The sequence below is a fragment of the Mustelus asterias genome, chromosome 23, assembly GCF_964213995.1.
Source record: "Mustelus asterias chromosome 23, sMusAst1.hap1.1, whole genome shotgun sequence".
NCBI lineage: Eukaryota > Metazoa > Chordata > Chondrichthyes > Carcharhiniformes > Triakidae > Mustelus > Mustelus asterias.
Genome location: NC_135823.1, coordinates 37,798,519 through 37,810,550, shown reverse-complemented (window position 1 = coordinate 37,810,550; position 12,032 = coordinate 37,798,519).

Genomic DNA, 12,032 nt, shown 5'->3' with positions numbered 1-12,032 from the left:
AAAAGTTTAAGTAGCTACGAGTTCTTTCTATTGGAACACACTGTGCGTCACTGTCAATGCCTGATTACCCTTATCCAACAGAAGTTTGAACATTTAATGAGTCATTGCAAACATGAGTGCTGATTGGGAGCATGAATCCATGATTGAAATAATTGCTATATTGGTATTTTGCAACATCAATTGTGGCTAAGAAAGTTGCAGGCCTATTGGGAAAGATCAGGGGAGTGGGGCTAATTGAATTGTTGTTTCACACAGTAACAAACAGTAAATGCTAGAAATACTCAGCAGATCAGGAAATATCTGGAGAGAAAGAAACAGAGTTAACATTTCAGTTCTGAAAAGGTCATTGACCTAAAATGTTAACTTAGTTTTTCCCTCCTATTGTCTAACTTCTGTGCAATGTGATTTTATGATGAAATTTAAGTTTGCCTGATAACCTAACCAGGAAGGAAGAAAGGGATTACAAGAAGGTCCCTGAAATACTACCAGTGTCTTGGTGCCTCTGGTGTTTGATCAAGCAGAAAGCACTCTGAATTACTGATGAATGGAGACAATTCAACATAATGTTACGCATATGCCAAACTTATCCTGTTAGTTACCAAAATTATGTCTTTAAAGATGCAAAATACAGTTATATTTCTTCAGAAGCAATGATTTTTGAGGTTAACTGACCTTTTAAGAACTTATAGACATAGAAGACATAGACATAGAAACCCTACAGTGCAGAAGGAGGCCATTCGGCCCATCGAGTCTGCACCGACCACAATCCCACCCAGACCCTACCCCCACATATTTTACCCGCTAATCCCTCTAACCTATGCATCTCAGGACTCTAAGGGGCAATTTTTAACCTGGCCAATCAACCTAACCCGCACATCTTTGGACTGTGGGAGGAAACCGGAGCACCCGGAGGAAACCCATGCAGACACGAGGAGAATGTGCAAACTCCACACAGACAGTGACCCGAGCCAGGAATCAAACCCGGGACCCTGGAGCTGTGAAGCAGCAGTGCTAACCACTGTGCTACCGTGACCGTTATAGACCTACACTTTGGGGTGGATTCTCCAACCTTGCCCACAGCTGGGATTCTCCCGTCCCACTGCAGGGAATGAAGATTTGGCTAAGTGCCAAATTCTCCATTCTTGCTGGTAGTGGTGGCAAGGCATGATTTGCCAAAACTATTGGACTTCATAGCACAAATAAATATGTAAATGTGAGCCTATAAAGCCTATTTTAGGTTTACCGTCAGTCATTCCAGATAGGACTGATGGTATCATGGAAAAATAGAATCATATAAAACAGAAGGAGGCTATTCAGCTTATTATGCTCTTTGGGAAAGCTATCTAATTAGTTCCACTCCTGCTGTTGCCTCTTCACAGCTTGTATGTCAAAAACAATGTTTCCTAATGTTGCTTCTGGTTCTTTTGCTGATCTCCTTATCTTAAATCTGGGTTATCAATGCATTTGCCACTGGAAACAGTTTCTCCTTATTTATTCTATCAAAATTATTAATGATTTTTGAATACTTTTATAAAATCTCCTCTGAATCTTCTCTGCTCTTAAATTGAACAACCCCAACCAACTTCTGCAATCACTCCATTTAACTGATCTGGCTTAGAGATCTGGCACCATTCTGATAAATGTTTTCTGAACTTTCTCTAAGGCCTTAGCATCTTCCTTAAAGTGTCTTTTCCAGAATTGAACACAATATTTCAGCTGAAGCCTAACCAATGTTTTATAAAAGTTTAGCATAACTTCCCTGCTTTTGGGTTCTATTAATAAAGCCAAGGATCCCACTTGAGTTCTTAACAGCTTTCTCAATTTGTCCTGCCTACCTAAAAATAAAAGTGTATGTATGTTTACAGATCTCTCAGTTCTACAAACCCTTTAATATTTAATGTCTTCTGTAAGCTTTGAAATTGTGCTTTGTGTACCCAAATCCATGTCATTAATATCTATCAAAAAGAGCAATGGTGCTAACACCAAATCCTTGGAAAAGCACTACCCTTCCCTTGAGTCTGAAAAACAACTGTTTAACATTAATCTACTCTCTGTCCCTAATTTTGTATCCATACTGCCACTCTTGTTAATTCACATCGGGTTTAGTTTTGCTAACACGTCTGTTTTTGTCAAACATCGTTTGAAAGTCCATATATACATCTCCACTGCCGTCATCAATCCTCCCTATTACTTCATCAAAGAAGTCAATAACATTAAGTTATTTATCTTTACCACACAATTTACCTTTAACAAATCCATGCTGAGTTTCATTTTTTAGCCCATGCTTTTCCAAATATCACCTTTGTGGCCATTTATTGTCTCTCAATGTTTCCCCACTATTAATGTTAAAACCATAAGACATAGGAGCAGAATTAGGCCACTTGGCCCAACGAATTTGCTCCACCATTCAATCATGGCTGATATTTTTCTCATCCCCATTCTCCTGCCTTTTCCCTATAACCCCTGATCCCCTTATTAATCAAGAACCTATCTATCTCTGTCTTAAAGACACTCAATGACCTGACCTCCACACCTTCTGTGGCAAAAAGTTCCACAGATTCACCGCTTTCTGGCTGAAGAAATTTCTCCTCATCTCTGTTTTAAAGGATCGTCCCTTTAGCCTGAGGTTGTGCCCTCTGGTTCTTGTTTTTCCTACTAATGGAAACATCCTCGCCACATCCACTCTATCCAGGCCTTGCAGTATCTTGTAAGTTTCAATAAGACTCCCCATCCTCCTAAACTCCAACGAGTCAGACCCAGAGTCCTCAACCGTTCCTCATACGTCAAGCTCTTCATTCCAGGGATCATTCTTGTGAACCTCCTCTGGACCCTTTCCAAGGCCAGCACATCCTTCCTTAGATATGGGACCCAAAGCTGCTCACAGTACTCCAAATGGTGTCTGACCAGAGCCTTATACAGCCTCAGAAGTACATCCCTGCTCTTGTATTCTAGCCCTCTTGAATGCTAACATTGCATTTGCCTTCCTAACTGCCGACTGAACCTGCATGTTAACCTTAAGAGAATCTTGAACAATGACTCCCAAGTCATGTGGCAGTGACCACAACATGATAGAATTTACTCTGCAGTTTGAGAGGGAGAAGCTGGAATCAAATGTAACGGTATTACAATTAAATAAAAGTAACTACAAAAGACATGAGGAAGGAGCTGGCCAGAGTTGATTGGAAAGGGAGTCTAGCAGGGAAGACAGTGGAACAGCAATGGCAGGAGTTTCTGAGAGTTATTCGGGAGGCACAACAGAAATTCATCCCAAGGAGGAGGAAACATGCTAAGGGGAGGACGAGGCATCCATGGCTGACGAGGGAAGTCAAGGACAGCATGAAAGCAAAAGAAAAAGCATACAAAGTGGCAAGGATTAATGGGAAACCAGGAGATTGAGAAGCCTTTAAAAGCGAACAGAGGACAACTAAAAAAGCAATAAGGGGGGAGAAGATGAAATATGAGTGTAAGCTAGCTAGTAATATAAAAGAAGTTAGGAAGAGTTTTTTTCAATATATAAAAGGTAAGAGAGAGGCAAAAATAGCCATTGGACCACTGGAAAATGAGGCTGGAGAAGTAATGTTAAGCTGTTTTGTCTGTACTTGCTGGGTTTAATTTCTCCCCTTTTTAAAACATGGGTGTAACGTTTGAAATTTCCCAGGCTTTTGCATCCACATCCAAGGAGGATGGGAAGATTGTCACCAGAACTTCTGTAATGTCCACCCTCCGTAACCAGCTAACCTTTCTGCTTGAGGACTGCAAACCTTTTAGGTACATCCTCTTTATTTATATTTATCCTATCCAATATTGTTAATGCCTCCTTTTATGCTGCACTGGCAGTATCCTTTTCTCTCGTGAAGACAGATGCAAAGTATCCATTCAGTACCTCTGCCTATACAAGATTATACACCTTTTTGGTCCTTAATTAGCCCCACTCTTTCTGTGACTATCCCTTTACTACTTATATGTTTATAAAACATTTTTGGGTTCCCTTTAATGTACGTTGCTAATCTATTCTGAATTCTCCCTATGTCTTCCTATTTTAGTTCTCTGTACTTTCTGTATTCACCTTGGTTCTTTACAGGATTATGAACCTTACATTTATCATAAGCCTCCTTTTTCTGTCTAATTTTAAACTCCATATCATTAGTCATCAAGGAGGTTCTAGCTCTGGATACCTTTCCTTACTCCCTTATGGATCAAGCCATTTTCCCTTGAATGTCTCCCATCGATCAATTACAGTTTTCCTATCAACCTTTGATAGTTTATTTAGTTTATAATCTTAATATCTTGAAAGCTTTAATCAAACCACTCCTTAAACTTGTAAATTTCGGGAAATATAACACTAACTTCTGTAATCTCTCCTTGTATTTTCACCCTTGGAGAACAAATATCATTCTGATAAATCTATGCTGCATTCCCTTTCAAGGTTAATCTATCCTTCCTAAGGTGCGGTATCTAAATCTGCTCTCTACTCTAGATATCATCAAACTAGTGCTTTGTACAGCATAATTTCTGTCCCATTCCATTCTAGTTCTCTAGATATAAATAGCCTTTTTTGATGATTTTCACACTTGTCTGACATTTTAATGATCTGTGTACCTGGGCCCCAAGTCTTTTCGGACTGCCACAATTTCTAGCTTTTCACCATTTAGAAAATAAACTAATCTATCCTTATTTGGTCCAAATACCGTGGCGGCACAGTGGCACAGTGGTTAGCACTGCTGCTTCACAGCTCCAGGGACCTGGGTTCGATTCCCGGCTTGGGTCACTGCCTGTGTGGAGTTTGCACATTCTCCTCGTGTCTGCATGGGTTTTCTCCCGGTGCTCCGGTTTCCTCCCACAGTCCAAAGATGTATGGGTTAGGTTGATTGGCCATGCTAAAATTGCCCTTAGTGTCCTGGGATGCGTAGGTTAGAGGGATTAGTGGATAAATATGTAGGGATATGGGGATAGGGCCTGGGTGGGATTGTGGTCGGTGCAGACTCGATGGGCCGAATGGCCTCTTTCTGTGCTGTAGGTATTCTAAGATACCAAATAAGGATAGTGTGAGATTTCAAAACCTCACACTTTGAAATTCATTTGCCACAGATTTGTCCATTCACTTTATCTATTAATATTATTTTATAGGGCAGGAATTTTAGGCCCCAACTGGGTGAGCATGGTGGTGGGCAAATGCAAAATTCAGCATCATTGGCTGACATGTTGGTTTAATGTTACCATTTCTGCCTCTGGCAATTTTGCTCAGGATGGGGAAAGGCGAGAGTCAACAGCACGGCCAACTTGGATAAATTGCGAATTAATCTTGTTAATCAGTTTATTGTTAGTTCAGTAATGGCCAGTTTAAATTTTGGCAGGGTGCAGGGTTACACTATGGACCAGGAACAGTACAGGTGCATGAAGGTGGCAAAACTGTGGGGAGACAGAATTGGCTGCACCATCACACGCAGGTGCCATTGGGTGAGCAGAGGTTCCAGAGCAAGAGGGCTGTGTACACTCGGACAACGGAGGGCGTCATTACCCTGCAGGAATTGTGTGCTTGTAAGAATGGTGAGGTTCAAAAATTCTTGTGAATGCAGCTGAACATGAGCAAGGTAACAGTTTGACAGAAGATTAATCTATCCTTATTGTAAACTCTAGTAATTTCCTGACAGCAGATGTTAGGCTAACTTGTCCTTAATTCCATCTCTAACCTTTCTTAAATAGCAGAGTGACACACATAATTTTCCAATGTAAAGGAATGGTTCTTGAATCAAGACAGTGTTGGAAGATTGTTGTTGTTTTGTCTTGAGTTCAGGGTTTATCTGGGATTTGCTTGTTACCCTAAGAATGCTATCATTGACTGTTACTCATGAAAAAAATTGTGTTTATTTACAGATCTATATTCATCTCAATGCTCGACACAAGATTGTACTCCTGCTTCCCACCAGATCTCAGTCTCTCAGTCACGTAACAGCATCAGTGGTTACATCAGTTTCAGATGATCTGATGTTAACCTTCAATTCTATATTTCCCCCAAGTCTTTATCCCAAGTATATACCTACATATTCCCACATCTCCCTCAAAGTCTCAGACTTCACAGGGTTAGTCTCTGTGGTGCCTTGACCAAACTCCCTGATCTGGTCCTAATTTCATTTTGAGTTTCAAGCTGAACTGCACTCTCTCATCATTCAATGTCTTCCATCTAGGCGGCTGTAGTATTTCTACTTGTTTCTGGTTCCTTGTCTCCAACTGGATCTCATACAATCATTGAGTTTTACAGGACAAAAAGAGGCCCTTTGGCCCATCGTGTCTGCACCAGCCATCAAGCACCTATCTATTCTAATCCCAGTTTCCAGTACTTGGTCCATAGTCTTGTATGCTATGGCATTTCAAGTGCTCATTTAAATGCTTCATAAATGTTGTGAGGGTTTCTACCTCTGCCACCCTTTCAGGCAGTGGGTTCCAGATTCCCACCACCCTCTGGTAGAAAACGTTTTTCTTCACAAAAATGGCCTGGGAGATTCAGTTTATTTGCTATAAACCTCCTGCCCCTTAACTTAAATCTATGCCCCTGTTATTGACTATTTTGTTAAGGGGAAAAGTTCTTTCCTATCTACCCTATCTATGCCCATATAATTTTATACAACTCAATCAGGTTCCCCATCAGTTTTCTCTGCTCGAAGAAAAGCAAGCCCAGCCTTTCCAGTCTCTCTTGATAGCTGAAATGCTCCACCCCAGACAACATCCAAGACATTTAGAGAGGCAAGGATTGATTAGGGACAGTCAGCATGGCTTTGTGAGTGGAAAATCATGTCTCACAAATTTGATTGAGTTTTTTGAAGGGGTAACCAAGAAGGTAGATGAGGGCAGTGCTGTTGATGTTGTCTACATGGACTTTAGCAAGGCCTTTGACAAGGTACCGCATGGTAGGTTGTTCATAAGGTTAAATCTCACGGGATCCAGGGTGAGATATCTAAATGGATACAAAATTGACTTCTTGACAGAAGCCAGAAGGTGGTTGTAGAGGGTTGTTTTTCAAACTGGAGGCCTGTGACCAGTGGTGTGCCTCAGGGATCAGTGCTGGGTCCACTGTTATTTGCCATTTATATTAATGATTTGGATGAGAATATAGGAGGCATGATTAGTAAGTTTGCAGATGATACCAAGATTGGTGGCATAGTGAACAGTAAAGAAAGTTATGTCCGATTGCAACAGGATCTCGATCAATTGGGCCAGTGGGCTGATGAATGGCAGATGGAGTTTAATTTAGATAAATGCGAGGTAATGCAATTTGATAGATTGAACCAGGGCAGGACTTACTCAGGGCATTGGGGAGAGTTATAGAACAAAGAGATTTAGGGGCACATGTTCATAGCTCCTTGAAAGTGGATTCACAAGTGGACAGAGTCGTGAAGAAGGCATTCTGCATGCTTGGTTTCATCGGTCAGAACATTGAATACAGGAGTTGGGACATCTTGTTGAAGTTGTACAAGACATTGGTAAGGCCACACTTGGAATACTGTGTACAGTTCTGGTCACCATATTATAGAAAGGATATTACTAAACTAGAAAGAGTGCAGAAAAGATTTACTAGGATGCTACCGGGACTTGATGGATTGAGTTACAAGGAGAGGCTGAATAGACTAGGACTTTTTTCTCTGGAGCGTAGAAGGCTGAGGGGTAATTTTATAGAGGTCTATAAAATAATGAGGGGCACAGATCAGCTTGTTAGTCAATATCTTTTCCCAAAGGTAGGGGAATCTAAAACTAGAGGGCATAGGTTTAAGGTGAGAGGGGAGTGATACAAAAGTGTCTGGAGGGGCAATGTTTTCACACAGAGGATGGTGAGTGTCTGGGACAAGCTGCCAGAGGTAGTAGTAGAGGCGGGTACAATTTTGTCTTTTAAAAAGCATTTAGATACTTACATGAGTATAGAGGGATATGGGCCAAATGTGGGCAATTGGGATTAGCTTAGGGGTTTTAAAAAAAAGGGCATGGACAAGTTGGGCCGAAGGGCCTGTTTCCATGCTGTAAACCTCTATGACTCTATGAATCTCCTCTAGTGCAATTACTTCCTTCCTATAGTGTGGCAATCAGAACTGCACACAGTACTCCAGCTGTGGCCTAATCAGTGGTTTATATAGCTCCATCATAACCTCCCTGCTCTTATATTCAATGCCTCGATTAATAAAGGCAAGTATCTCATGTGCCTTATCTACCTGTCCCACTGTCTTCATAGATCTATGGATATGCACACCAAGGTCCCTCTGATCCTTTGTACTTCCTAGGGCCTGACTATTCATTGTATATTCATTTGCCGTGTTAGTCCTCCCAAAATGCATTACCTCACACTTTTCAGGGTAAATTTCATTCACCAATGCCCATCTAAGGCTTTGCTCCTCACTATTTATCGCACCACCAATTTTTGTGTCATCTGCAAATGTACTTATCATACCTCCTACATTCATGTCCAGATCATTAATGTACACTACAAACAACTAGGGACTCTGGGGATCCTAAATCGTATGTCCAGGGTTTCACTGGTTTCCTTCCTAATAATATCAAGGCTCTTTGGTTCATTCTGACATTTCCCTGATCCATCTCAATTCTATAAGATCTTGGCTGTGGAGCTCTTTCTATAAAAGTGCCTTTTTTTCTGTACATCCCATGTCCAGTCTCTTCCTGGGCTATAGCACTTCTAAGTTCTGTGCCTGAAGTTGAAATTACAAGCTTGACTGTCCCTTTGTTGCTCCTCACACTTCCTATCTTTCACATGATCAAGTACTCTTGCTCAGCATTTCGCTATTTCCAAGTGACCTTGATGTATGTTCTGAAGAATGTCAAGTCAAAGTGTTTTAGGAATGACTTGACTGTCGTTAATAAACTAAGAAATCATCAGTGATTGTGAGGTGTTTTCTCTGTTCAAAGTATTGGAGAAGTACTGGGTTGTTAGGAGTATAATCAAGTCATCAATTCTGGCAATACTCTTTTAATCATCATCTGCTGTTGTGCTTGCTTAGTTCCTTGTAAACTCCCTTCAGTGTCTGCTAAGTGTTTGGTAATGAGTGATATTTGGTAATGAGTGGGGGTAGGGCCTGGGTGGGATTGTGGTCGGTGCAGACTCGATGGGCCGAATGGCCTCCTTCTGCACTGTAGGATTTCTATGATTTCTATGATATACATGCTTCCACTTCCTCAATAAAATTTAAATCTTCCAGTTTGTCGCCTTCCATTGGTGTTCTTGATAATGTATCCACTGTCATTTAGCACTTTCTTTGAATGCACTCAGTAACTGAATCATACCTCATGAGTCTCAGTCTAAAATTCTGAATTCTAGGTGGCATTTTTGCAATTTCCTTTAGGTTAGGAAGAGTAACCAAAGGTTTGGGGTTGGTATGAGTTGTAAACCTTAATTCCATGACATCATCAGAGATCCTCTTCGGTCATGCTCAGCCCCGAATGTGCACGTGGTCTTGAGGCGGCGCAGGCGTGCGGTGGGATCCCACCCAAGCGTTCCCCTGTTCGGACGGAATTCCACATTGGCCCACAGCCTGTGTCCCCCTTCCCAGGACAGGTGCCCCACAGCATGTGCCGTCTCACGGAAATGTCCTCCGTGCTTTTTTCCACCGCACGGAGGCGTTTCCTGTACGGGCTGCTGCTGCACACCTTCCACTACCGCATCCTCGCCTGTCGCCCGGATACACCCTGGCGGGCCTTGTTGCCGCCGGGCGGCGGAGGTCCCCAGTGGAGGTCCCTCTACGGAGGGATCGCCCCCAATTATCTTGGGGACCTGGGGTGGAGGGTGATGCATGCAGCAGTTCTGTACAACCGTAGGTTACGAGGGCTCATGGGCTCCCAAGATTGGCCCTTCTGTGACCTTGTGGAGTCCATGGACCATGTCTACGTTCTGTGTTTTAGATTGCACTCCCTTTTTGTTTTCCTGAAGAACCTGTTACTGATGTTTTGTTTGCACTTCAGTACCACACTCCTGATCTACGGGCACCTGGTGCGGAGAGGGGCGGGTCGGGATGGCGACTTCCTCGTGAACCTGCTCCTGGGCCTGGCGAAACGCGCCATTAACAGGTCCAGGCAGCGGGCGATCGATGGGGACGACCGTCCTGACTGCCCCTCTACCGTGGCTATGTTCGCTGCCAGGTGTCCCTGGAGAGGGAGCATGCAGTGTCCACGGGCGCAGTTGGTGCCTTCTGTGCCCGTTGGGCACCGCAGGGGCTGGGGTGCATTATAGACCCCGATAATCACATTATGATTTGATGTTTTAAGTTTCCTTTGTACTTTGTTTCTGTTCGGGCTGTTCACCCTCCTTTTGGGGAGCTGCCCCTTTTACTTTATCCCTGAGTTAATTTGAGTTGGCTTATTTGGTTTGCCTAAAAGAGGAATCAGAGATCCCCTTGCAGCTGCTAATGCTTCTTTCTCAATGGTTGCATACCTCTTCTCTGTGTCGATGAAAAGTCTTGAGACAGAATAAACTGGTCTTCTTCCTCCATCTTTTTGAACCTGAAACAGCACTGTGTCCAAACCTGTAGATGATGATTGACTGCTACCGCTGTTGGCACTCTGGGTTGTATTGTACAAGAATTTCTGGTGAAATTGGAATCTGGTGTAAATGCTTTTGATAAGATTTTTGATCTTATCAAAAGCATTTTGCTAATCCATGTTCCAGCATTGCTGTCGACCTTGTCCCTAAAGCTTTCATAATGACTCAATGATTTCCAACATGTTTGGTAGCAACTTGCCTACTTGATTGACCATCCCAAGGAATCTTTATGATTCTATGACTTTTTTAGGCTGTGTGAACTCTCTAATGACCTCGGCTTTCTTCAGGTTAGCTGTGAAATCATAGAAACCCTACAGTACAGAAAGAGGCCATTCGGCCCATTGAGTCTGCACCGACCACAATCCCACCCAGGCCCTACCCCCATATCCCTACATATTTACCCACTAATCCCTCTAACCTACGCATCTCAGGACACTAAGGGGCAATTTTTAGCATGGCCAATCAACCTAACCCGCACATCTTTGGACTGTGGGAGGAAACCGGAGCACCCGGAGGAAACCCACGCAGACACGAGGAGAATGTGCAAACTCCACACAGACAGTGACCCAAGCCGGGAATCGAACCCAGGTCCCTGGAGCTGTGAAGCAGCAATGCTAACCACTGTGCTACCGTGATTCACAAGGTTGGCACAATGTGCCTTAAGGATATTACCATAGGCTTTTAAATTCACATTTGTCATTTAATGTCAAACCTGCTTCTTGTAGGACTTTGAGGACTGCCCTCAATTGACAGAAAATTCTTCCCTTAATGATTGATCTACGGGAATGTCCTCCATATGGAATATTACTCCTTCCATTCCTTCCAGGGTCTGAGATATCGTTCTTTGGATTATCTACAGTGCAGAAGCAATTCCGAATGTTAATCCATTAAAACAATAAGAACCAAGTGGGGTGATAAAAGTAGTTAACCATCTGGATTCTTTGTCCAGAGGCAACTGCCAAAAGTTGCTTTTAGCATCCAATTTTGCAAAGACAGTACTTTTTGCTAATTTGGTGAGATTTTTAACCACTGATGCCATTGGGAGGATCTCACACTCCCAATGTGAGTGGGATTTATTTAACTGAGCCAAATCTATGCAGATTCTAATTGAACTTTGGTACTGTAGCCATTCCAGAATGTCACTTTGTTGGTATGGATATTGGAGAGGCGACCCCTTGTAACATGCATTCAATCTCGCTCTTGACTTTGTCCAAGGGTGAGTGAAGGACCTTGCTCAATGTGAAGAGACATAAAGGCATCTGCCCATGGGGTTAAGTGATATTCTTTTCAGCTTTCCTAAGCCTGAAAATACAGATGGAAATTCATTCTTATAAATGGGGCAGCACGGTGGCACAGTGGCTAACAATGCTGCTTCACAGCACCAGGGACCCGGGTTCGATTCCAGGCATGGGTCACTGTCTATGTGGAGTTTGCGTGTTCTTCCTGTGTCTGCGTGGGGTTTCCTCCAGGTGCTCCGGTTTCCTCCCACAGTCCAAAG